The sequence below is a fragment of the Mytilus californianus genome, unplaced genomic scaffold (assembly GCF_021869535.1).
Source record: "Mytilus californianus isolate M0D057914Y unplaced genomic scaffold, xbMytCali1.0.p SCAF_3, whole genome shotgun sequence".
Taxonomy (NCBI): Eukaryota; Metazoa; Mollusca; class Bivalvia; order Mytilida; family Mytilidae; genus Mytilus; species Mytilus californianus.
In genome coordinates, this window is record NW_026262679.1 from 75089178 (window position 1) to 75116302 (window position 27125).

General features: G+C 30.1%; 1 long non-coding RNA gene across 33 annotated transcripts in view; it reads left to right on the plus strand.

The window, feature by feature from the left end:
- The window catches only part of LOC127733270 (uncharacterized), a 266208-nt gene extending 246648 nt beyond the window's left edge, over nt 1–19560 (plus strand). For 16 of the 33 annotated variants that reach the window (XR_007997029.1, XR_007996991.1, XR_007996996.1 and 13 more), the window contains exons 4-5: nt 17169–17252; nt 19223–19560. This is a non-coding gene — a long non-coding RNA (uncharacterized LOC127733270). Of the gene's footprint in view, nt 1–13536; nt 13620–14670; nt 14739–15730; nt 15797–17168; nt 17253–19222 lie in introns of those variants that run through there. The other 17 variants (XR_007997020.1, XR_007997010.1, XR_007997005.1 and 14 more) reach the window with 4 other exon arrangements.
- Nucleotides 19561–27125: the final 7565 nt, after the last annotated feature.

Genomic DNA, 27125 nt, shown 5'->3' on the forward strand with positions numbered 1-27125 from the left:
TGTTAATAGTTGAAAGGTAATAAAATCAGTTTTCCCTAGAGAAACAGCTTGAAAATGTATTACAAATTAGTCCAAAATTTCTTTTTCAAATTTATACTCGAATGAAATATATTTTAATAAGAAAGTATACTTAGTATTCTCGTTTGAATTGTTTTACATTGTCATTTCTGGGCCTTTTATAGCTGACTGTGCAGTATGGGCTCTGCTCATTGTTGAAGGCCGTACGGTGACCTATAGTTGTTAATTTCTGTGTCATTTGGTCTCTTGTGGAGAGTTGTCTCATTGGCAATCATACCACATCTTCTTTTTTATTTGTACTCCAATTTAGGATTTGAATTAAAACATGCATCACATTAATTTCTGAATTAATTATAACATCAAATATTCTCTTAACATTGACAATTTGGAAACCCTTTCTCTAATAGTCTCACCTGAACGAAGTAAAGTTTCCGATTGTCAATTTGGATATCTACATATTTAGTCGATTTTTTTAAAGTAATTTGGAAAATATGACTTGATTTAGGTTGTTTGAAATTCAGTTGAATTTGAATCATTTCTATTCAAAATGTATACATTAGATTGTTTTGGTTAGCCACCAACTTCTGATAATTTGACACGCACATTAATTTCGCAAATAATGATTACATCATTAAACCGTCCTCATTACTGATTGAAATATAGATTTAAAATGAAAATAAGTTAATGATATAGTCAAAAAGAGCAATTGAGCAATGATGATGGCTGCCATTAATGCCAGTTTTTCTTTATAGATATTTTGAAAGAAAAGAAAAATTAAAGTAGCCAATTTTTTAAGTTTTATATTTGGTTCAATATTTTTGAACTTATTTTGTTTTTGTTTCAGATACCAGCCCCAGGATATTTACGTCAGGAAAGGTAACATATGCATCGGAAAGTAAGTATATTTTTTTTTATTTATTAATAGTTGTCTGATAGATATTAAAATAATTTGAATATGTATTACAGATAGACGGGAGCCAAGAGAGAAGACGACGAAAAGTACAGTCCTAGACATGGAGATTATTTGATTATAGATGCCTAGATGATGATGTAGGTATTTTGTCATTACAATTGTACTTAAACTGTTAATAGTTGAAAGGTAATAAAATCAGTTTTCCCTAGAGAAACAGCTTGAAAATGTATTACAAATTAGTCCAAAATTTCTTTTTCAAATTTATACTCGAATGAAATATATTTTAATAAGAAAGTATACTTAGTATTCTCGTTTGAATTGTTTTACATTGTCATTTCGGGGCCTTTTATAGCTGACTGTGCAGTATGGGCTTTGCTCATTGTTGAAGGCCGTACGGTGACCTATAGTTGTTAATTTCTGTGTCATTTGGTCTCTTGTGGAGAGTTGTCTCATTGGCAATCATACCACATCTTCTTTTTTATTTGTACTCCAATTTAGGATTTGAATTAAAACATGCATCACATTAATTTCTGAATTAATTATAACAGCAAATATTCTCTTAGCATTGACAATTTGGAAACCCTTTCTCTAATAGTCTCACCTGAACGAAAGTAAAGTTTCCGATTGTCAATTTGGAAATCTACATATTTAGTCGATTTTTTTAAAGTAATTTGGAAAATATGACTTGATTTAGGTTGTTTGAAATTCAGTTGAATTTGAATCATTTCTGTTCAAAATGTATACATCAGATTGTTTTGGTTAGCCACCAACTTCTGATAATTTGACACGCACATTAATTTCGGAAATAATGATTATATCATTAAACCGTCCTCATTATTGATTGAAATATAGATTTAAAATGAAAATAAGTTAATGATATATAGTCAAAAAGAGCAATTGAGCAATGATGATGGCTGCCATTAATTCCAGTTTTTCTTTATAGATATTTTGAAAGAAAAGAAAACTTAAAGTAGCCAATTTTTTAAGTTTTATATTTGGTTCAATATTTTTGAACTTATTTTGTTTTTGTTTCAGATACCAGCCCCAGGACATTTACGTCAGGACAGGTAACATATGCATCGGAAAGTAAGTATATTTTTTTTTTATTTATTAATAGTTGTCTGATAGATATTAAAATAATTTGAATATGTATTACAGATAGACGGGAGCCAAGAGAGAAGAAGACGAAAAGTACAGTCCTTGACATGGAGATGATTTGATTATAGATGCCTAGATGATGATGTAGGTATTTTGTCATTACAATTGTACTTAAACTGTTAATAGTTGAAAGGTAATAAAATCAGTTTTCCCTAGAGAAACAGCTTGAAAATGTATTACAAATTAGTCCAAAATTTCTTTTTCAAATTTATACTCGAATGAAATATATTTTAATAAGAAAGTATACTTAGTATTCTCGTTTGAATTGTTTTACATTGTCATTTCTGGGCCTTTTATAGCTGACTGTGCAGTATGGGCTTTGCTCATTGTTGAAGGCCGTACGGTGACCTATAGTTGTTAATTTCTGTGTCATTTGGTCTCTTGTGGAGAGTTGTCTCATTGGCAATCATACCACATCTTCTTTTTTATTTGTACTCCAATTTAGGATTTGAATTAAAACATGCATCACATTAATTTCTGAATTAATTATAACAGCAAATATTCTCTTAGCATTGACAATTTGGAAACCCTTTCTCTAATAGTCTCACCTGAACGAAAGTAAAGCTTCCGATTGTCAATTTGGATATCTACATATTTAGTCGATTTTTTTAAAGTAATTTGGAAAATATGACTTGATTTAGGTTGTTTGAAATTCAGTTGAATTTGAATCATTTCTGTTCAAAATGTATACATCAGATTGTTTTGGTTAGCCACCAACTTCTGATAATTTGACACACACATTAATTTCGGAAATAATGATTATATCATTAAACCGTCCTCATTATTGATTGAAATATAGATTTAAAATGAAAATAAGTTAATGATATATAGTCAAAAAGAGCAATTGAGCAATGATGATGGCTGCCATTAATGCCAGTTTTTCTTTATAGATATTTTGAAAGAAAAGAAAAATTAAAGTAGCCAATTTTTTAAGTTTTATATTTGGTTCAATATTTTTGAACTTATTTTGTTTTTGTTTCAGATACCAGCCCCAGGACATTTACGTCAGGACAGGTAACATATGCATCGGAAAGTAAGTATATTTTTTTTTTATTTATTAATAATTGTCTGATAGATATTAAAATAATTTGAATATGTATTACAGATAGACGGGAGCCAAGAGAGAAGAAGACGAAAAGTACAGTCCTAGACATGGAGATGATTTGATTATAGATGCCTAGATGATGATGTAGGTATTTTGTCATTACAATTGTACTTAAACTGTTAATAGTTGAAAGGTAATAAAATCAGTTTTCCCTAGAGAAACAGCTTGAAAATGTATTACAAATTAGTCCAAAATTTCTTTTTCAAATTTATACTCGAATGAAATATATTTTAATAAGAAAGTATACTTAGTATTCTCGTTTGAATTGTTTTACATTGTCATTTCTGGGCCTTTTATAGCTGACTGTGCAGTATGGGCTTTGCTCATTGTTGAAGGCCGTACGGTGACCTATAGTTGTTAATTTCTGTGTCATTTGGTCTCTTGTGGAGAGTTGTCTCATTGGCAATCATACCACATCTTCTTTTTTATTTGTACTCCAATTTAGGATTTGAATTAAAACATGCATCACATTAATTTCTGAATTAATTATAACAGCAAATATTCTCTTAGCATTGACAATTTGGAAACCCTTTCTCTAATAGTCTCACCTGAACGAAAGTAAAGCTTCCGATTGTCAATTTGGATATCTACATATTTAGTCGATTTTTTTTAAGTAATTTGGAAAATATGACTTGATCTAGGTTGTTTGAAATTCAGTTGAATTTGAATCATTTCTGTTCAAAATGTATACATCAGATTGTTTTGGTTAGCCACCAACTTCTGATAATTTGACACGCACATTAATTTCGCAAATAATGATTATATCATTAAACCGTCCTCATTATTGATTGAAATATAGATTTAAAATGAAAATAAGTTAATGATATATAGTCAAAAAGAGCAATTGAGCAATGATGATGGCTGCCATTAATGCCAGTTTTTCTTTATAGATATTTTGAAAGAAAAGAAAAATTAAAGTAGCCAATTTTTTAAGTTTTATATTTGGTTCAATATTTTTGAACTTATTTTGTTTTTGTTTCAGATACCAGCCCCAGGATATTTACGTCAGGAAAGGTAACATATGCATCGGAAAGTAAGTATATTTTTTTTTATTTATTAATAGTTGTCTGATAGATATTAAAATAATTTGAATATGTATTACAGATAGACGGGAGCCAAGAGAGAAGACGACGAAAAGTACAGTCCTAGACATGGAGATTATTTGATTATAGATGCCTAGATGATGATGTAGGTATTTTGTCATTACAATTGTACTTAAACTGTTAATAGTTGAAAGGTAATAAAATCAGTTTTCCCTAGAGAAACAGCTTGAAAATGTATTACAAATTAGTCCAAAATTTCTTTTTCAAATTTATACTCGAATGAAATATATTTTAATAAGAAAGTATACTTAGTATTCTCGTTTGAATTGTTTTACATTGTCATTTCTGGGCCTTTTATAGCTGACTGTGCAGTATGGGCTTTGCTCATTGTTGAAGGCCGTACGGTGACCTATAGTTGTTAATTTCTGTGTCATTTGGTCTCTTGTGGAGAGTTGTCTCATTGGCAATCATACCACATCTTCTTTTTTATTTGTACTCCAATTTAGGATTTGAATTAAAACATGCATCACATTAATTTCTGAATTAATTATAACAGCAAATATTCTCTTAGCATTGACAATTTGGAAACCCTTTCTCTAATAGTCTCACCTGAACGAAAGTAAAGCTTCCGATTGTCAATTTGGATATCTACATATTTAGTCGATTTTTTTAAAGTAATTTGGAAAATATGACTTGATTTAGGTTGTTTGAAATTCAGTTGAATTTGAATCATTTCTATTCAAAATGTATACATCAGATTGTTTTGGTTAGCCACCAACTTCTGATAATTTGACACGCACATTAATTTCGCAAATAATGATTATATCATAAAACCGTCCTCATTACTGATTGAAATATAGATTTAAAATGAAAATAAGTTAATGATATAGTCAAAAAGAGCAATTGAGCAATGATGATGGCTGCCATTAATGCCAGTTTTTCTTTATAGATATTTTGAAAGAAAAGAAAAATTAAAGTAGCCAATTTTTTAAGTTTTATATTTGGTTCAATATTTTTGAACTTATTTTGTTTTTGTTTCAGATACCAGCCCCAGGATATTTACGTCAGGACAGGTAACATATGCATCTGAAAGTAAGTATATCTTTTTTTTATTTATTAATAGTATAGTTGTCTGATAGATATTAAAATAATTTGAATATGTATTACAGATAGACGGGAGCCAAGAGAGAAGACGACGAAAAGTACAGTCCTAGACATGGAGATTATTTGATTATAGATGCCTAGATGATGATGTAGGTATTTTGTCATTACAATTGTACTTAAACTGTTAATAGTTGAAAGGTAATAAAATCAGTTTTCCCTAGAGAAACAGCTTGAAAATGTATTACAAATTAGTCCAAAATTTCTTTTTCAAATTTATACTCGAATGAAATATATTTTAATAAGAAAGTATACTTAGTATTCTCGTTTGAATTGTTTTACATAGTCATTTCTGGGCCTTTTATAGCTGACTGTGCAGTATGGGCTTTGCTCATTGTTGAAGGCTGTACGGTGACCTATAGTTGTTAATTTCTGTGTCATTTGGTCTCTTGTGGAGAGTTGTCTCATTGGCAATCATACCACATCTTCTTTTTTATTTGTACTCCAATTTAGGATTTGAATTAAAACATGCATCACATTAATTTCTGAATTAATTATAACAGCAAATATTCTCTTAGCATTGACAATTTGGAAACCCTTTCTCTAATAGTCTCACCTGAACGAAAGTAAAGCTTCCGATTGTCAATTTGGATATCTACATATTTAGTCGATTTTTTTAAAGTAATTTGGAAAATATGACTTGATTTAGGTTGTTTGAAATTCAGTTGAATTTGAATCATTTCTATTCAAAATGTATACATCAGATTGTTTTGGTTAGCCACCAACTTCTGATAATTTGACACGCACATTAATTTCGCAAATAATGATTATATCATAAAACCGTCCTCATTACTGATTGAAATATAGATTTAAAATGAAAATAAGTTAATGATATAGTCAAAAAGAGCAATTGAGCAATGATGATGGCTGCCATTAATGCCAGTTTTTCTTTATAGATATTTTGAAAGAAAAGAAAAATTAAAGTAGCCAATTTTTTAAGTTTTATATTTGGTTCAATATTTTTGAACTTATTTTGTTTTTGTTTCAGATACCAGCCCCAGGATATTTACGTCAGGACAGGTAACATATGCATCTGAAAGTAAGTATATCTTTTTTTTATTTATTAATAGTATAGTTGTCTGATAGATATTAAAATAATTTGAATATGTATTACAGATAGACGGGAGCCAAGAGAGAAGAAGACGAAAAGTACAGTCCTAGACATGGAGATGATTTGATTATAGATGCCTAGATGATGATGTAGGTATTTTGTCATTACAATTGTACTTAAACTGTTAATAGTTGAAAGGTAATAAAATCAGTTTTCCCTAGAGAAACAGCTTGAAAATGTATTACAAATTAGTCCAAAATTTCTTTTTCAAATTTATACTCGAATGAAATATATTTTAATAAGAAAGTATACTTAGTATTCTCGTTTGAATTGTTTTACATAGTCATTTCTGGGCCTTTTATAGCTGACTGTGCAGTATGGGCTTTGCTCATTGTTGAAGGCTGTACGGTGACCTATAGTTGTTAATTTCTGTGTCATTTGGTCTCTTGTGGAGAGTTGTCTCATTGGCAATCATACCACATCTTCTTTTTTATTTGTACTCCAATTTAGGATTTGAATTAAAACATGCATCACATTAATTTCTGAATTAATTATAACAGCAAATATTCTCTTAGCATTGACAATTTGGAAACCCTTTCTCTAATAGTCTCACCTGAACGAAAGTAAAGTTTCCGATTGTCAATTTCGATATCTACATATTTAGTCGATTTTTTTAAAGTAATTTGGAAAATATGACTTGATTTAGGTTGTTTGAAATTCAGTTGAATTTGAATCATTTCTGTTCAAAATGTAAACATCAGATTGTTTTGGTTAGCCACCAACTTCTGATAATTTGACACGCACATTAATTTCGCAAATAATGATTATATCATTAAACCGTCCTCATTACTGATTGAAATATAGATTTAAAATGAAAATAAGTTAATGATATAGTCAAAAAGAGCAATTGAGCAATGATGATGGCTGCCATTAATGCCAGTTTTTCTTTATAGATATTTTGAAAGAAAAGAAAAATTAAAGTAGCCAATTTTTTAAGTTTTATATTTGGTTCAATATTTTTGAACTTATTTTGTTTTTGTTTCAGATACCAGCCCCAGGATATTTACGTCAGGACAGGTAACATATGCATCGGAAAGTAAGTATATTTTTTTTTTATTTATTAATAGTTGTCTGATAGATATTAAAATAATTTGAATATGTATTACAGATAGACGGGAGCCAAGAGAGAAGAAGACGAAAAGTACAGTCCTAGACATGGAGATGATTTGATTATAGATGCCTAGATGATGATGTAGGTATTTTGTCATTACAATTGTACTTAAACTGTTAATAGTTGAAAGGTAATAAAATCAGTTTTCCCTAGAGAAACAGCTTGAAAATGTATTACAAATTAGTCCAAAATTTCTTTTTCAAATTTATACTCGAATGAAATATATTTTAATAAGAAAGTATACTTAGTATTCTCGTTTGAATTGTTTTACATTGTCATTTCTGGGCCTTTTATAGCTGACTGTGCAGTATGGGCTCTGCTCTTTGTTGAAGGCCGTACGGTGACCTATAGTTGTTAATTTCTGTGTCATTTGGTCTCTTGTGGAGAGTTGTCTCATTGGCAATCATACCACATCTTCTTTTTTATTTGTACTCCAATTTAGGATTTGAATTAAAACATGCATCACATTAATTTCTGAATTAATTATAACATCAAATATTCTCTTAACATTGACAATTTGGAAACCCTTTCTCTAATAGTCTCACCTGAACGAAAGTAAAGTTTCCGATTGTCAATTTGGATATCTACATATTTAGTCGATTTTTTTAAAGTAATTTGGAAAATATGACTTGATTTAGGTTGTTTGAAATTCAGTTGAATTTGAATCATTTCTATTCAAAATGTATACATTAGATTGTTTTGGTTAGCCACCAACTTCTGATAATTTGACACGCACATTAATTTCGCAAATAATGATTACATCATTAAACCGTCCTCATTACTGATTGAAATATAGATTTAAAATGAAAATAAGTTAATGATATAGTCAAAAAGAGCAATTGAGCAATGATGATGGCTGCCATTAATGCCAGTTTTTCTTTATAGATATTTTGAAAGAAAAGAAAAATTAAAGTAGCCAATTTTTTAAGTTTTATATTTGGTTCAATATTTTTGAACTTATTTTGTTTTTGTTTCAGATACCAGCCCCAGGATATTTACGTCAGGAAAGGTAACATATGCATCGGAAAGTAAGTATATTTTTTTTTATTTATTAATAGTTGTCTGATAGATATTAAAATAATTTGAATATGTATTACAGATAGACGGGAGCCAAGAGAGAAGACGACGAAAAGTACAGTCCTAGACATGGAGATTATTTGATTATAGATGCCTAGATGATGATGTAGGTATTTTGTCATTACAATTGTACTTAAACTGTTAATAGTTGAAAGGTAATAAAATCAGTTTTCCCTAGAGAAACAGCTTGAAAATGTATTACAAATTAGTCCAAAATTTCTTTTTCAAATTTATACTCGAATGAAATATATTTTAATAAGAAAGTATACTTAGTATTCTCGTTTGAATTGTTTTACATTGTCATTTCTGGGCCTTTTATAGCTGACTGTGCAGTATGGGCTTTGCTCATTGTTGAAGGCCGTACGGTGACCTATAGTTGTTAATTTCTGTGTCATTTGGTCTCTTGTGGAGAGTTGTCTCATTGGCAATCATACCACATCTTCTTTTTTATTTGTACTCCAATTTAGGATTTGAATTAAAACATGCATCACATTAATTTCTGAATTAATTATAACAGCAAATATTCTCTTAGCATTGACAATTTGGAAACCCTTTCTCTAATAGTCTCACCTGAACGAAAGTAAAGCTTCCGATTGTCAATTTGGATATCTACATATTTAGTCGATTTTTTTAAAGTAATTTGGAAAATATGACTTGATTTAGGTTGTTTGAAATTCAGTTGAATTTGAATCATTTCTATTCAAAATGTATACATCAGATTGTTTTGGTTAGCCACCAACTTCTGATAATTTGACACGCACATTAATTTCGCAAATAATGATTATATCATAAAACCGTCCTCATTACTGATTGAAATATAGATTTAAAATGAAAATAAGTTAATGATATAGTCAAAAAGAGCAATTGAGCAATGATGATGGCTGCCATTAATGCCAGTTTTTCTTTATAGATATTTTGAAAGAAAAGAAAAATTAAAGTAGCCAATTTTTTAAGTTTTATATTTGGTTCAATATTTTTGAACTTATTTTGTTTTTGTTTCAGATACCAGCCCCAGGATATTTACGTCAGGACAGGTAACATATGCATCTGAAAGTAAGTATATCTTTTTTTTATTTATTAATAGTATAGTTGTCTGATAGATATTAAAATAATTTGAATATGTATTACAGATAGACGGGAGCCAAGAGAGAAGAAGACGAAAAGTACAGTCCTAGACATGGAGATGATTTGATTATAGATGCCTAGATGATGATGTAGGTATTTTGTCATTACAATTGTACTTAAACTGTTAATAGTTGAAAGGTAATAAAATCAGTTTTCCCTAGAGAAACAGCTTGAAAATGTATTACAAATTAGTCCAAAATTTCTTTTTCAAATTTATACTCGAATGAAATATATTTTAATAAGAAAGTATACTTAGTATTCTCGTTTGAATTGTTTTACATAGTCATTTCTGGGCCTTTTATAGCTGACTGTGCAGTATGGGCTTTGCTCATTGTTGAAGGCTGTACGGTGACCTATAGTTGTTAATTTCTGTGTCATTTGGTCTCTTGTGGAGAGTTGTCTCATTGGCAATCATACCACATCTTCTTTTTTATTTGTACTCCAATTTAGGATTTGAATTAAAACATGCATCACATTAATTTCTGAATTAATTATAACAGCAAATATTCTCTTAGCATTGACAATTTGGAAACCCTTTCTCTAATAGTCTCACCTGAACGAAAGTAAAGTTTCCGATTGTCAATTTCGATATCTACATATTTAGTCGATTTTTTTAAAGTAATTTGGAAAATATGACTTGATTTAGGTTGTTTGAAATTCAGTTGAATTTGAATCATTTCTGTTCAAAATGTAAACATCAGATTGTTTTGGTTAGCCACCAACTTCTGATAATTTGACACGCACATTAATTTCGCAAATAATGATTATATCATTAAACCGTCCTCATTACTGATTGAAATATAGATTTAAAATGAAAATAAGTTAATGATATAGTCAAAAAGAGCAATTGAGCAATGATGATGGCTGCCATTAATGCCAGTTTTTCTTTATAGATATTTTGAAAGAAAAGAAAAATTAAAGTAGCCAATTTTTTAAGTTTTATATTTGGTTCAATATTTTTGAACTTATTTTGTTTTTGTTTCAGATACCAGCCCCAGGATATTTACGTCAGGACAGGTAACATATGCATCGGAAAGTAAGTATATTTTTTTTTTATTTATTAATAGTTGTCTGATAGATATTAAAATAATTTGAATATGTATTACAGATAGACGGGAGCCAAGAGAGAAGAAGACGAAAAGTACAGTCCTAGACATGGAGATAATTTGATTATAGATGCCTAGATGATGATGTAGGTATTTTGTCATTACAATTGTACTTAAACTGTTAATAGTTGAGGCCAAAATTAAAATTAAGTTTGTTTCCCCTTACCCGACCGACCCTCTAAAAATCCGCCGACTGAAATAATTTTTTTCGAAAATCACGTTGTTGTTTTTTTTTTCGTTTCGCTCAAAAGTTCGTTTTTTAATTTCGTTTCCTTGAATGGTCCGTATTTTCAACATTCCGCGAAATCATTGTCGCCCGTGTGTTTGCAGCAAAGGGTAAACAACGTATGCAAGGATACTGAAATTGGAATGGAATAATGTTTTAAATAAATGCATCCAAGCAATCTTAACTACTATTCCATTCTAGCTACGCCTCCAATAACAAAATGCGTAGCGAGAATGGTCGAGTAGTTACGATTGCGCATCAAAGCTCACCCTTGAGCTTAAATGTTAGGCCCGGTGTTTCTGTCGTGTTTGTGGTTAATCCCTGAGTTTGCCTTTATCAGTGGTTGACTCAATAAGTTGTATATTGGCGTGCTATTTTGTTTCATTTCATATGTGATATTGGACCATACACTAGTTGTCTTTGGATAAAATAGTAGTTGATTTTTTTCGAGCTCAGCATCATATTGTGTTGTGAAAAGTCGAGATGACTATACCAGCTAATGCTTTGATAAAAGTTCTTGTAAGTTCTTATGTCTTTTATAGGCTATAATGGGCTGATGATTAAATATGGTCACACATTCAGGGTTTTGTGAAATAAGATGCCAGTTTTTCATTATTATATTTTTAGTTTCTGTATAGATGGGTTGAATTTTGTTAACATTACTAGCGGTTGCTCCCGTTTCGCTGGGCGATGTGTTAGCAAGGTTTCCCTTTCTGTATTTTGTGTTTGATAAAAAAAATCGTTGATTTCAGATATTTGATATCCTCGTTTTAGCTTCTTACTGTTTTTTTAAGATCAGTTTTGCTGCTTGTGTTTCTGAAATACCTCAATACTTCACCCTTGATAAATCCTTTCAATGAAAACACTTTTTGGGTGTGAGCAGTGTCTGTGCAGATATTGATATGTTTCAGTTGGTTTGATATTGGTTTTAATGTCTTGTATCATACTATGCCTTCATTAAAGAATCTTTCTCCTTTGTATAATTATGACAGTGTCTAAGAATATTGTTTCATTACAGGAAAATTCGTAGGTGAACTTCAACTATCATTATCATTTTGTTTCTCTGTGTTGAAAGCATTGTAAAATGTGTTCAAGAATTAACAAACATTGTAAGGTCTGCTAACTCAGCGAATGCTGATCCGCACATAGGCACGCCCAAGGTTTCATGGTAAAGTTTATTGTTAAAAATAAATTCATAGTTTTCTAGAATAAGCCTTAATAGGCGTAGTCATACTCGCTTGGATCACGGTTTGTGGCTTCTAGTATTTCCTTAAATGAAAAACAAGTGTACATATTTTTTGCATCGAATGTTACTCATGTTACTAGGTAGCAGTCTCGGGGTTTTATATTTTCAATTGAATTAATAAAACTATAAGAAAGATATAGAACCGTGTCTCAATTTATATGTGGTCTACTCTAAGTCACAAAGGCATTGATATTTACAAACATTTTCTAGTCTGAAATTGTAAGGTCTTCTAGTCATGCATTATACGTTATACAGTATGTTGTTTTGGTATCAATAAAGTTCAATTTGTTGTTTTTCTGTGTTTTCCTGTACGTTAGATATATTTAAGGGATTTTCTCTAAAAAAAAAAAAAAAAAAAGCCTACCTACCTACCCACTTCCAAAATGGTGGGTAGGGTAAGGGGAAACAAAGATATTTTTAATTGCGGCCTGAAAGGTAATAAAATCAGTTTTCCCTAGAGAAACAGCTTGAAAATGTATTACAAATTAGTCCAAAATTTCATTTTCAAATTTATACTCGAATGAAATATATTTTAATAAGAAAGTATACTTAGTATTCTCGTTTGAATTGTTTTACATTGTCATTTCTGGGCCTTTTATAGCTGACTGTGCAGTATGGGCTTTGCTTATTGTTGAAGGCCGTACGGTGACCTATAGTTGTTAATTTCTGTGTCATTTGGTCTCTTGTGGAGAGTTGTCTCATTGGCAATCATACCACATCTTCTTTTTTATTTGTACTCCAATTTAGGATTTGAATTAAAACATGCATCACATTAATTTCTGAATTAATTATAACAGCAAATATTCTCTTAACATTGACAATTTGGAAACCCTTTCTCTAATAGTCTCACCTGAACGAAAGTAAAGTTTTCGATTGTCAATTTGGATATCTACATATTTAGTCGATTTTTCAGCTTGAAAATGTATTACAAATTAGTCCAAAATTTCTTTTTCAAATTTATACTCGAATGAAATATATTTTAATAAGAAAGTATACTTAGTATTCTCGTTTGAATTGTTTTACATTGTCATTTCGGGGCCTTTTATAGCTGACTGTGCATATAAGTAAGTATATTTTTTTTTCATTGATGAATAGTTGTCTGATAGATATTAAAATAATTTGAATATGTATTACAGATAGACGGGAACCGTGAGAGAAGAAGACGAAAGTACAGTCTTAGACATGGAGATGATTTAATTGTAGATGCCTAGATGATGATGTAGGTATTTGGTCATTACAATTGTACTTAAACTGTTAATATTTTTAAGGTAATAAAATCAGTTTTCCCTAGAGAAACAGCTTGAAAATTTATTACAAATTAGTCCAAAGTTTCTTTTTCAATTGTATCAAATTCATACTCTAATGAAATATATTTTAATAAGAAAGTATACTTGTACTGCAATTTAGGATTTGAATTAAAACATCACATTAATTTTTGAATTAATAATAACAGCAAATAGTCTCTTAACATTTGGAAATAATGATTATATAAAAAAAACGTCTTCATTACTGATTGAAATATAGGTATAAAATGAAAAAAAGTTAATGATATATAGTCAAAAAGAGCAATTGACCAATGATGATGGCTACCAGAGTATAGAACTTTTTGATAGGTTACCTACTCTGTGTTAAGACATTCTTGTACTCTGTGATGTAAGAAAAACTGAAAGAAGTAAAATCATGTAAGCTTACAATCGGTGCAATTTGTAGATTAATTGTTTTATTGGGTTTTTTTTGAGAGTCATCTCATCTGTTAAAATTTTGCCTGTTTGTTGCCTAAAAAGTTTATTAGCCATTCATGAGAAGCAAACTTCAAAGGCAGTGACACACCTGTCAATTCAAAGGAACACAGCATGACTCCCTATAACTTCAGATAGGGCAGCATGGCAGCAAAACAAGTTGGAACTGACAGTAGTGACCAGACAACATAATACTTGAGGGAATAAAAATAATTTAATTTATAAATCCAGACAATAAAATTTCAAGATTAAATCTTCAGTCGACCTGTTCATGGAGTTATTGATGTTTAAAGATGATTTTTACCATGTTTTTTCAGTTTTTGCCTATTATCTAGAAAAAATGACCAGCAGGACAAGATCTAAAATATGTCAACGTGACTGAATGTGTCAAGTAACACTTTATAGAGTTATTTCCCTTTCGTGATGATTTTAATCAAGAAGTGGTTATTGTTGAAGATGATGTTGAGCAACACGGGCTCTAAAGAGCCTCTGTTTGAACAATTTTGATTGACCTAAGCATTTTACTTTCAGGTTAGCATTAATTACTGCTTGTCATTATGGATTGAAGTTTAGAATGATCATTGAATCCGACTTTTAAGGTAAACACCATTGCATAGATTTATAAACTTGTTGATTAAAGATTATGTAAACGCCTTTGAATTTTGTTATTTTACATGTGACATTTTGTTGCAGAAGCCAGGCATAGCAATTCACATTACTTTGCTATAGGCGTCAAAATTTAGGGTTCAGTATTATGGTTAAAAAGTTTTCAAACATCAATAACTTTGTCAAACTTTGAAGTAATTGTACATAAGAAGAACCAACCGCAAAATTTTGAAATTCAAATATAAAAAAAAATATTCGTCAATTGAAGGAACAATACACTAATTCACAAATGTATGTAGGTATGAGTAAATTATTATTGTTTGGTCATAAGTTGAATATTTTTCTATATTTTAATTCTTTGATTAGTTGTGTTACATTGACCAAAAATACAAGAAATAACTTTCTACACATTTCAATTTTGTTTTGATGCAACATCATCCACAATATCTTATTTGACAACACTCATTGTTGCATATAAAATCAGAGAAATGAAATTATCATCAATTTTTATTTAACTTGGAAATCACAGTACTTTGTTGCAACCGATGTAATAAATATACTTTTTTTCACAGTTTTCACTAAGATAATTTTAAGGTTAAAGTTTTACAGATCAAACATTTATTTTTTATTTTCCACATTCAAAGTACCAAGAAAGAGTTATTTCATTAGTTTGATATATGGTTTCTAGTAACATGAATAAAATGTTATAACATTTGAAAAGTAAATTCTGAGATAGATTTCATCTTCAGGGGGAGACTAGTACAACAAACTGAAAGAATGTGTCATTCAATGGGAGATAACTCATAAATTATTGAAAAAAAATAATGTTGAAACAAAATCAAAACATGTTTTGTATTTCCGGCTTTTATAGATATTAAACTGGTTTTAATGCTATGCTTAATCTTAAGTCGGAAAACTAATTTTTGGCGAACAATTTAACACTTTTGTAAAATATATAATTTGTTAATTTTAATTCCTTTTTTAGGTTATTGCAGTGACTGTTTTCATGGATGGAGAGTAAAACTTGGTGGTCTGATACTGCTATATATTAGTAAGTATATAATTCCTCTGTTAAAAACAAATTTATTTTCATCTTAAAATAAAAATTGATAGGAATGTAATGTGCATTAGGCTTGAAAGTTTTAAAGAGTTTAGTCAGTTCTTTTTGTCTACCTTGCACCACAGGGGATATATGGTTATGGTCTTTGTCCAAGTGTCGTAAACACATCAATACTTAAGGATGTTTGCTCTTTTTTTTTTTTTTTTAACTTTTTGTCAGATAATCGGAATCATCTCGTTTTATCCATGAAGTGCCATTACAATTTTGCCTGCTTACACCCCTACTTATCTTTTCATAATTTTATTACATATTGTTTGAAAAGCCATGTTTGAAAATCTTAAAATCCTTGTTATTTTTTCATAGTTCTAATTTGCAATAAAATAAATAAATGGAGAAGATGATGCCCCTGGTTGCATAAAACATTATAAAGGGACAAACAGTAAAAGTGATGTCAACCTAATTAGAAATTGATCTGAGTTTTGCTGTAATAAGCATTGGGATAAGTCTACTAACATTTGGTTGAGGCACACTTAATTTCGAGGACGGAAATGAAAAATTCAGCAATTTTTCCATTTGTAAAGGGGCATAACTTTAGAACAGTAAAAGTGATGCCACTTAAATTCAAAGCTGATCAGAGTTTTGTGGTAATTGTGTATAAGTTTCAAAATATTTGGTTGAGGCAAACTAAAGTTAAGCACGATACCCACTTTTGGGACGTACATACAGACGTACAAGGGTAACACTTAATGCCCCTTCCACTTTGGTGCTGGCATAAAAAATGAACTATATGTTAACAACAAACAGAAACAAAAATTCTTTTTAAATCACATACTATTGCCTTCATTTTGATACTAATTTTCAAAACCTACCTGAATTAAGATATGATCAATTGCCATGATTGCAGTTAGAATTAAGGCAAAATAAAAATATATATGTGGTTCTGGTTACCAGACCGACCCTAGTACTGTTTTTTTAATTCTGTTAAATAAATTTTGAATGATCCCATTTTATGGAATGTGAATTTCTAAAATTAAATTCACAGACTTCAGTCATATGAATTTCCAATAAAAGTATCCACTACAGCTAAAAATGCAACAATTTCTTAACAGAATGCAACAAAATTAACTAAATACGTAACATGTCTTTTTATTTTACAACCAAACATATAGAAAATGGCAAACTTCCAGGAGGGGCATGTATATTACCAGAATCAGACTCAGTGAACACAAGATTTTTTTCCAGATTTTGACATTCCAAAAAAAAAAAAACGAAGTTGACCTACAGACCCAATTTTTTTGGAGGATGTAACTGGAGCTACACATATATTTTTATTTGGCCTAAGTTTTTTTTTTTTATTATGCAGATGAAAATTTGGATCCTTTTGGCTGGAAAGATTGTCAGGAACCTGAAGAAACTGAATCCACAATAAACATATGTACACAAACAGGTAAATATATATCTGTACATAGTAGGGATGTCATCGAGTATTCGAGTATCGCTCTGTAGTACCGAGTATTAAATACCAAAACATTACTCGACTAATTGGTTTCCTGTTTGAATATTGCTGTCTTCTTAACATAAAATTGATCTTCTTGAGATCCTCTTTCGGAAAATCAAATAGGCATCACTGATTAATCATACTAGTAATTTAAAAACATTTTGTTTCGAATGCTTGTGCTAAATTGTCATTTAAAATGCCTCCATAACTTCAAGGTGGGGGTTTACAGTTGTTTGTCTAAGTCAGAATTTTTTTTTTGCACGCGAACATTTTTTTTTTAGTATTTTGACGCTATCAATCAAATAATTTTTTTTTTAAATTTAACACGTTAAGGTATGGGGAAAATTTGGATTCAGAATATTTTTTTTTTGTCATCTGCTTGACCACAATATTTTTTTTCATCAAATTGAGGATCAGAATATTTTTTTAGGCAAAAACCATAACCCCCCCTCCCCCCTTGAAGTTAAATGGTTGTTCCCTTAATGTATTTTAAGGAAAGATGGGGATACTTTTAACCACAATAAAAGTACCCCCAATTTTTACTAATTCTAAATGTTTATGTATGAATTTTGTCTCGCCTTGACGGAGTCAAAAAGCGAGACATAGGTATGCTGTTTCCTGCGTCGGCGGCGTCAACAATGTATTAGTTTGTGATAAGGTCTAGTTCATGGTGAACCACTAGTGGTAGGTCAATGATATTTGGTATGCAGTTGTATTAGCATTGGTACATCTCATTACCATGGAGATTATTTAGCCCCGCCCTCTCAGTCAAGGTCTATTGACTTTGAAACTTTTCATAGTTTACATGTATTAGTTTGTGATTAGGTTATTAGGTCAATTTATGGGGAACCACTAGTGGTAGGTCAATGATATTTGGTATGCAGTTGTATAAGCATTGGCATATCTCATTTCCATGGAGATTATTTGGCTCCGCCCCCTTTGTCATGGTCTATAGACTTTGAAAATTTTGCTAAGTTAACATATGTATTAGTTTGTGATTAGGTCAGTTCAAGGGGAACCATTAGTGGTAGGCCAATGTTAATTGGTGTTCAGTTGTATAAACATTAGCACATCTCATTTCCATGGAGAATATTTGGCACCGCCCCCTCAGTCATGGTCTATTCACTTTGAAACTTTTGCTTAGTTTACATGTATTAGTTTGTGATTAGATCAGTTTAAGATGAACTGCTAATGTTAAGTCAATGATATTTGGTATGCAAATTTATTGGCATTTGCAAGTATCGTTTCCATGGAGATTATATAGCCCCACCCCTGATCATGGTTCATTGACTTTGAAACTTTTACATAGTTTACAAGTTAATGTTTGTTTAGGTTTGTTTAAAGGGAACGACTTATAATCAGTCAATGGTATTTGGTATGCAGTTGTATTAGCATTGGCACATCTCATTTCCATGGAGATTTTTTAGCCATGTACCTTCAGTCATGGTTCATCGACTTTGAATATTTGCATAACTTACATGTTAAAGTATTGCTATTTTAATTTCAACATTTGGATTATCAAAATTACAAAAAGGCGAGACATATCTCTGTGATAACAGTTTATTCAAGAGATTGCAAGAAAATACATGCAAGCCCCATTACATCCTAGTCGAGTGCCCATGTGTGCTCTTATATAAAAGTACATGTACACAAATAAAAGCACAGCTGCATGTGAATTGGGTTTGGAATGAAGTATTGCTCCAAAACATTTTTTTTGTTAAATTGGTCTGGAGTTTCCAGGCTACTATCTGAGAATGCACTAGCTAAACTAGCCTTTTGGTCGTAATATCCCAATATAAATGATTCCATATGCAGATGATCAACATTGAACAATACAATATATAAAATAAAAGCTTATGTTTGATATACAAATCCTTAGTCTTCTTTATTGTAATAAATCAATAAATCATTTTTTCCAGAAAAATAACAACACTGGTTGATACAATTCTAGGAACCGGAAGAAGTTAAAAGTTTGACTTGCAAAGGAAAATCCAGGAAACATGTCTTTTACTGAACAGTATGAGAGAGCAATGATGATTATTGGATTTAAACTGCTTGGAAAATATAACCAAATGAAGACGAAAAATGCACTGCATCAACAAACAAAACAACTACTGAAAGATTGGGATTCTAAAAACATTTGTTCAAAATCTTCTACAAGTTTAAGAAGACTGTACATACATGTATATATATATATATTTATATAAGAAAGAAAAAAGTTTCAAGCACATGCATTATTTTGTGTACATAAATGTAATGAATAGAAAAAAGGAAAGAAAAAAAAAAGGAAAACAAAATGAAAAGAAAAAAAAAAAAAAAAAAAGAAAGAAAATTAAAAAAAAATGAAAAAAAAAGAGAGAAAGAAAAGAAAAGAAAAGAAAAAAAAGAAAATAAAAAAAAAAAATGAAAAAAAAAGAAAAAAAAAAATTGAGGAGGGAGGTGGGTAATGCAGCCAAGTAATACTGTATTCACCAATTTTCATGCACCATAACACCCACAATCGTGATAGTACTCTTAGATTTGCCTACAAATTTTGCGATTAAATAATATAACCTCATTATGCAGGAAATCTATTTTAAAAATTATCTTTACAATCATCATCTAGAGCAGACCAATATTTACGTCTTTTATCATTTTCATTGATATAAGATACCCCATGTTTAATTTCTAAATAAAACCAAGGTGCTTATTACTATGAATACAGTACAACTTGCCAGTCACAAGCCTGGAATAAAGAGCCACATTAAAATATCAAGAATTAAGTTAGTTTAAACAGACTGTTTACAACTTTTTTGCCATTACTAGTATATGCATGTTACTCATATTTTTTCATTTTCGTTCAATAGGTCAATATAGAAAACAGGTGTGATTATGATTTTTATATAGCAGCTTTAGTTGCATGTACCTACCCTTTTTCAAAGTCTCTATAAACATGTACATACCCTTAATTAATTGCCTTCACGGCTTAATTGCAGGTGTTTCCCATTTACATATGTTCTCCAGGTAAACAAAAAATTCTGAAACAAATTGTACATTCCAGCATTAAGTCTCATACTAGTAAAAAAGGGGGGGATACAAATTTTAAACTTTTATTATATATTTAAATCATTAATTTATTGTGGCTTTTAATGCAGAGTGAACCACCATATAGCTTTAATTTTAGATTTATTGTGACTTTTAATGCCTAGTAAACTATCATATAATTTTAATGATATTATACCAACTTAAAACATACCTATAATTATGTATTGTACTAGGAATACACAAATCATAACTCATTATAATTTATATGTAGTTTTTATTCTAGTCAAGACCATGCTCATTACAATAAAAATTGTTTACAAATATCTTTAGTTCAGAGATAGTACATTTCTTTTCAGAGTCACAGTGTCGGATATTTTTTGTTCAACATACATAATCACATACAGAAGTCATGGGATAACGTCAGAAATCTAAGAAATATTTGAATAAAACAATGTTGCCTGCATGAAAATATTGATATCAACTTATTACGTTTGGTTTTCATCGCTGATCCTCACTATCGGTACATGTATGTTCTATTACAATAAAAATATGTGATAAAAGTACACAAGGCAACATCTTTTTTCTTATTTTCCACATTTACAACACACAAAAAAAGAATTTATCAGTTTAGTATATGGTTTCCAGGAACAAGAATAAAAACTTTAAATCATGAAAAGTAAAATTTTGAGATAGAAATTTTTTTTTTTTTATATCAGTACCAGAATCAGATTTGACTTAATGTATTAAAGATTTTAATTAATCATATGGATGTCATATTTTTTGTGTTGTTGGGATGTTGTCACATTTATGTATTCAACACATCTTCTTTTACTCATTTTGTCATATAAATAAAAAAGAAGATGTGGTATGATTGCCAATGAGACAACTCTCCACAAGAGACCAAATGACACAGAAATTAACAACTATAGGTCACCGTACGGCCTTCAACAATGAGCAAAGCCCATACCGCACAGTCCGCTATAAAAGGCCCCGAAATGACAATGTAAAACATTCAAACGAGAAAACTAACGGCCTAATTTATGTACAAAAAATGAACGAAAAACAAATATGTAACACATAAACAAATGACAACCACTGAATTACAGGCTCCTGACTTGGGACAGGCACATACATACAGAATGTGGCGGGGTTAAACATGTTAGCGGGATCCCAACCCTCCCCCTAACCTGGGACAGTGGTTTAACAGTACAACTTAAGAACCTATTACCATATACTCTGGATTCATTATCATTCTTTGGATACCAATTTTCGTGGATATATAAGTGACCAACTTATACAAGTGTTTAATGTAAACTTACAAATTTTCTATAGGCTTGTATGCCAACTTTAGCAAAACTCACAAAAATACAATTGTTCTTCAATCCACGAAATTGGAGAAATGTTAGAATATTGAGATCTACCTGCCGTAAATGTGTAATTACGTCAAAACTGTCAAACACATTTTTAAAGGAGTTATTGCCCTTAAATGTCAAATTTAACCAATTTTTTTTCCAATTTTATCTATTATTTTGAAAACAAAAATAGATGGAGAGAAATTTTAATAAAAAAAAGACAAGATATGCACAAAAGTCATATGGCTGAAATCTTCAGAGGACTAGTTATTGGAGTTATTGATCTTCAATGACAATTTTTAACATTGATCAGCAATACAAGATTGACAAAAAAGCCACCATGTCTTAAATCTTAATTCAACCTGTTCTTGGGAGTTTGTCCCTAAATTATTATAAGTCTTACATGGCCTAGGACCATTTTAAACTTATGTGGTATCGATGCTATATTTTGAAACTTTTCTTTCCAATTTAAGTACATTAGATATGAAAATTATTTATAGCACAATTACTTCACAAGTTTTAATTTGGTAGACAAAATTACTATTTTATATAAGCCCCCCACCTTTTCATTGGAAAATCTTTATTTTTAGGCACAGGCTCATATAAATTTGACTTTTGAAGAATTGTTATAAATATGGTACATCAAATGAGTGTTCAGCTGCTTTTAATACATGCTACACTATATATTAAGGCATTTAAAAGGCAATATTTTGCAACATTTAAATTTTGTAGGCCCAAATCTTGATAGATGAAATTGTTCCATTTAAACGTAAAAAATAAACACCCAACGTTCAAATATAAGATGACCATATGGTCTCTAATATATATTCTATTGCCATGAAACTTGGTAAACTGTCTTATAATTCCATAATCTTAGATAATGCCAAGTTTTATTAAAATTAGTCAAGTCTTTCTATCCTGTTGTGTTGTTTCAGTTTTACATATCCTCATTCTGTGATCGCTAGATCACCTCTCGTGTTTCATAAAAATATGTATGCAAATGTTTTCTGCAATACATTGAAAAGGTACAAATGCTATGGGTAAAAGGGAGATGTGGTGTATATGTCAATGAGACAACAACCCAACAACAAATATATTCTTAACACATCTATGTATGTTTAAAAATTCTTGTGTAGTACAATGGCACATAATGTATATTTATATATCAGTGACTTGATACATGTATGTACATATTGATACATTCCGTCCTAAAAATTAGTTGTGTGAAGAGCCCAAGCAGTTCATTTGCATATAAAAGACTGATATTAAAATGAAATTCCTGCATAACAAATTCAGGGAATGAGACACTATCCTATTGAAACAAGCCATAAGTATAGTGGTTAATGTTGTTTTTTTTAATCCTAAGAATGACCAAAGTAGCTAAAGCAAACAGAGGCAGAAGTTAAGGAACACATGCATTGGAAAAAAAATAACAAAAGAAAAGCCCACATAGCACTACACCGAAAATTACCTTGTAAACATTGAGCAACACGAACCCACAAAAGATCCATACAGAACTTATGTACAATTTCAAATCTGACTAATTTAAAACTCGAGGTTCACTCCCTGACTGCAACAGTCGGAAAGCTGACCCCGGTTTGACCCCATTTCTTAAAGCAACAATGGAAGTCATGTGACTACCATATTTGGGCATTTTTTGGGTCATTTTTTCTTCAACTGAAACGAATCTGTATCCTCCAAAAAGTCTTATCAAATGAAATCAAAGCATGCTGTACGTTACAAATGACAATTGTGTATACTATTTAGAAGTTCTAACGTATAAATTGTTTTGATTAAGCTTACTGAATTAGAATACGAAGCCTTCAAACCCCAGGTCGTCACTCGTCGCGTCAACTTTTTTCAACACATCAGTTGAAATTTCTTTCTTAACTTCTGGGGAACCTATGCTGAATTTAAAATATGTGATGAGGCTTTTTTATGAACTAGCTTGTGTCAAATTTGTGCCACTTAATACGCTGTAATACGCAAATGTGCCACTTCGATGTGTCGAAATTTCTGACAAAGCGTTTCCGATGGTATTTTACGAGTTACGTCCCTTTGTTGACACTTTTCATGAACAAACTTCTTTATACCAGAGACATATATATGTCTCTGTTTATACTATTTTAAATATTTAGCACCTTATGATGTTATTACCAAGTGAATGTTCAATGTTATTAAAATAATTAAGTATCTATCTACTAAATATATTTTTAAACAACAGATATTATGTAAAACAATTAGGTAAACATATTTTATCATTTTCAAACCAGTTTCAGGACTAAAATAGGGCTTTAGTATTACAGTGAATTAATATATTATTCCAAGAGTTACTTTGATATTTTAGTATACATTTTAACTGCTGTAACTAAATAATACCAACACAGAAATAAATTTCTATTTATAAAGGTCAGGACTAGCCAAAATATGCATAAATACTGCATCTAGACAGGGTTAAAATGTTGAATTCCCCTGCAATATTTAAGTATACCTGATCCTACCTTTTTCATATAAATTTAAAAGAAATAATAATATAACTTTATTGCAAAACATGAAACCCTGGCAGGATAAAATGCAAACATAGTACAGTGTATACACAAGTGACAAGAAACATAATACATGATAAATGTTTTAAACAAGTCAAGTTGATATTAATAATATATATATATATATATATATAATAATTGACCAATGTGGACCTTATTTTCGCAATTCCATAGATTGCTTTATATAGTCTACAACACTAGACAAAATATCTTTATTGGGATCTAGAATAGTTTTAAGTTTAGAGTTTGAGTTAAGCTGGTTAAAATTAGGATAATGGGTTTTAATTGCATTTATAAGGGAATGTCTTACATTACTGTTAATTTGGCAATTTCATCTTCTAAAATTTTACAAACTTTGCACAGTCTGTGCTCTCTTTGAATTTTTATATAACTTCCTAATTCAATTTCCAAATTATGATCACTTGCACGTAATTTTGTTAAAAGTTGACGACTATTAAAATTGTTTAGATTGTGCAAGTAGTCCTCCAATTTAATTTCATTTTTAAGTTTACTATAAAGATAAAGTTTTGAACTGTTATCAATATTTGAAAGTTTTTCAAGAGTGATGTTATTATACTTTTCCTTCACAATATTTTTAAAAGTTTTTTCGAGTGAATTTTTTATAAGTTTAAAAGGTTTATCAAAATCAACATATTCTTCTTCATCAATATTAAATTCTTTAAAAACATGCTTGGCAAAAGTATACCAAGTATATATTCCATCTTCAGACATAGACTTATTTACTGCAAAAGCTTCTTTAACAAGAGGGTTTATTTCATGGCAGTTTATTCTACAAAAATATAATAAAACTTGAGTTTTAATAAAGGAGTCAAGCGAAAATCGTCCTTGAACTCAGACTTTGCAGCTATATTACATGAGGTTTTTTTAATTCCATGAACAGTTTTACAAAATTTATGATGCACTTTCTCAAAGCTGAATCTATCTGTCAATGATAAAATATCAAAGTTAGTTCCATGCAAAGTGGCTCTATTTATGGCTCAAAAAATTGAGTAATAATCTTCCATAAACCAGATCTCGCTATTATATAAAATTATGGGTTTAATTAGTGAATCAACTAATTTACATGATAAATCAACAGGGACATGATGAAAATTAGACATATATTTTTTTAATGAAAATAAGGCTTTAAGCGCTTTCTTGGATAGTTCATGTGTAGATCTCTTAAATTTTCCTTTATTATCAATAATGTTCCCAAGAAAATTATACTCTTTAACTTCAGTTAACTGATTTTGTTTATAAAACAATTTTGACTCAAAAGAATTTCTAGAATGAAAAATCATAATAATAATCAAAGTATTCTCAATGTAAATTCTTCATAATTTGAAATTGGTTTGCTAGCTGTGCATAATTAAACTTAATTTAATAGTAAATTTTGTCTCATTGATTCCATACCTACTGTAGGTTAAGTGAATGGACCTAAATTGTAAAAAAAGCATAAACCAATGGATAATTATTTTTAAAATGGTTAATCATGTACTTGCGAATAAATAAAAGAAGAAAGATTCGAATATAACTAGGCCATACAAGTATTCCAATGCAGTTTCAAGAGTGCTAAATGAATACTTTTTTTTAGAACACAAGTATTTTAACAAGTCACACAGTGCTTTGAATGAAAGTGATTAAAATGCAAGTCTGAAAGAGATTGTTTTTAAGTTCAAAGGACAAGACTTTTATGTTTCCTTTCAATGTACATGTAATATTTGCATTTATTTGTGCAGGATTCCTTCATTACAAAAAAAAAATATTTATAACAATGAATGATTTTTTCCAGTCATCTCAAATTCAAGGTTCAACTTGTGTAAAGGAAAGACAGTTTTAAAATTTCCTTACCTTATATTGTTTCAGTGAGAGTCAAACATTTCACTTAAATAGAATAATTTAAAATCCAGTCAAATTCACAGCAGATGAACTTGCCATTGCTTTTTCAAACAAACACACTAAATGTGTGTACATTCTGTTCAAATGCATGTTGACATCGATGTGTACTACCAAAAAACTACAATGTCAAATAATGTCTTTCTTTCGGAATTTAGTTCAAACGGGGTTTCCTAAGGGGTGACAGAACGTTAGTCTTGAAATATTTTTTTTTTTAATTTGAGATGCGTATTACTTTTTGTTGGAACATTAGATATAATCTTAGTTTATCTGTGAAAAAAAGAAGAAAAAACTAACAGATAATTTCGAGCAATTTTTTAACATATTATTTGTTAAAGGACGGCCAATTTGGGTATTAATTTCTTTAATAATAAGAAAATCTAGGACTATTCCAAGGAAACATGCTTAAAAGATAGAAAGACATCGATTTTTGACTCCAACAGCAAGTAAGAAACAGAAAATAGAAAATTTCTCAAATTGCCGCCAATTTAATTTTTCCGCGAAATTAACGCAATTTCAGAATGGCGGGCTTTAACATCAGTCCCATTGTTGTCTTAACCCTCTTGCTGCCGAGTTTTTTTTTTTCTTGCTTTGTCGCGCCAAAAGCATCTTGACGTTTCATATCTGTGACGTTGCAAAACTTGTGCCTCTCTGTAGAACAGCGCTTTCCCGCCGTCCATAGTTTTTCCCGCGTCAATGTAGCCGTAGTTATGAAAAGCGATGTAAAAGTAATTCTATGAAAATTATTGCTCTAAAATTGTTATAAACGATGTTTTTAATACAACATCATTTAAATATACAACTTTTAACCTTGAAATAAAGTATTTTTTATCTTTCTTGTTTAAAAAAAATGAAAATAATATACTCATTGATTGCTACTAGCTAACGTGAGGGTACCCAAATTGCACCTATTTTGGCAGTTTTTTCACCTACGTTTTTTATGAACCAGACAAAAGTTTGCATTCTGTGTTTATTTTGCAGATGTATCATTATTTACTATATGG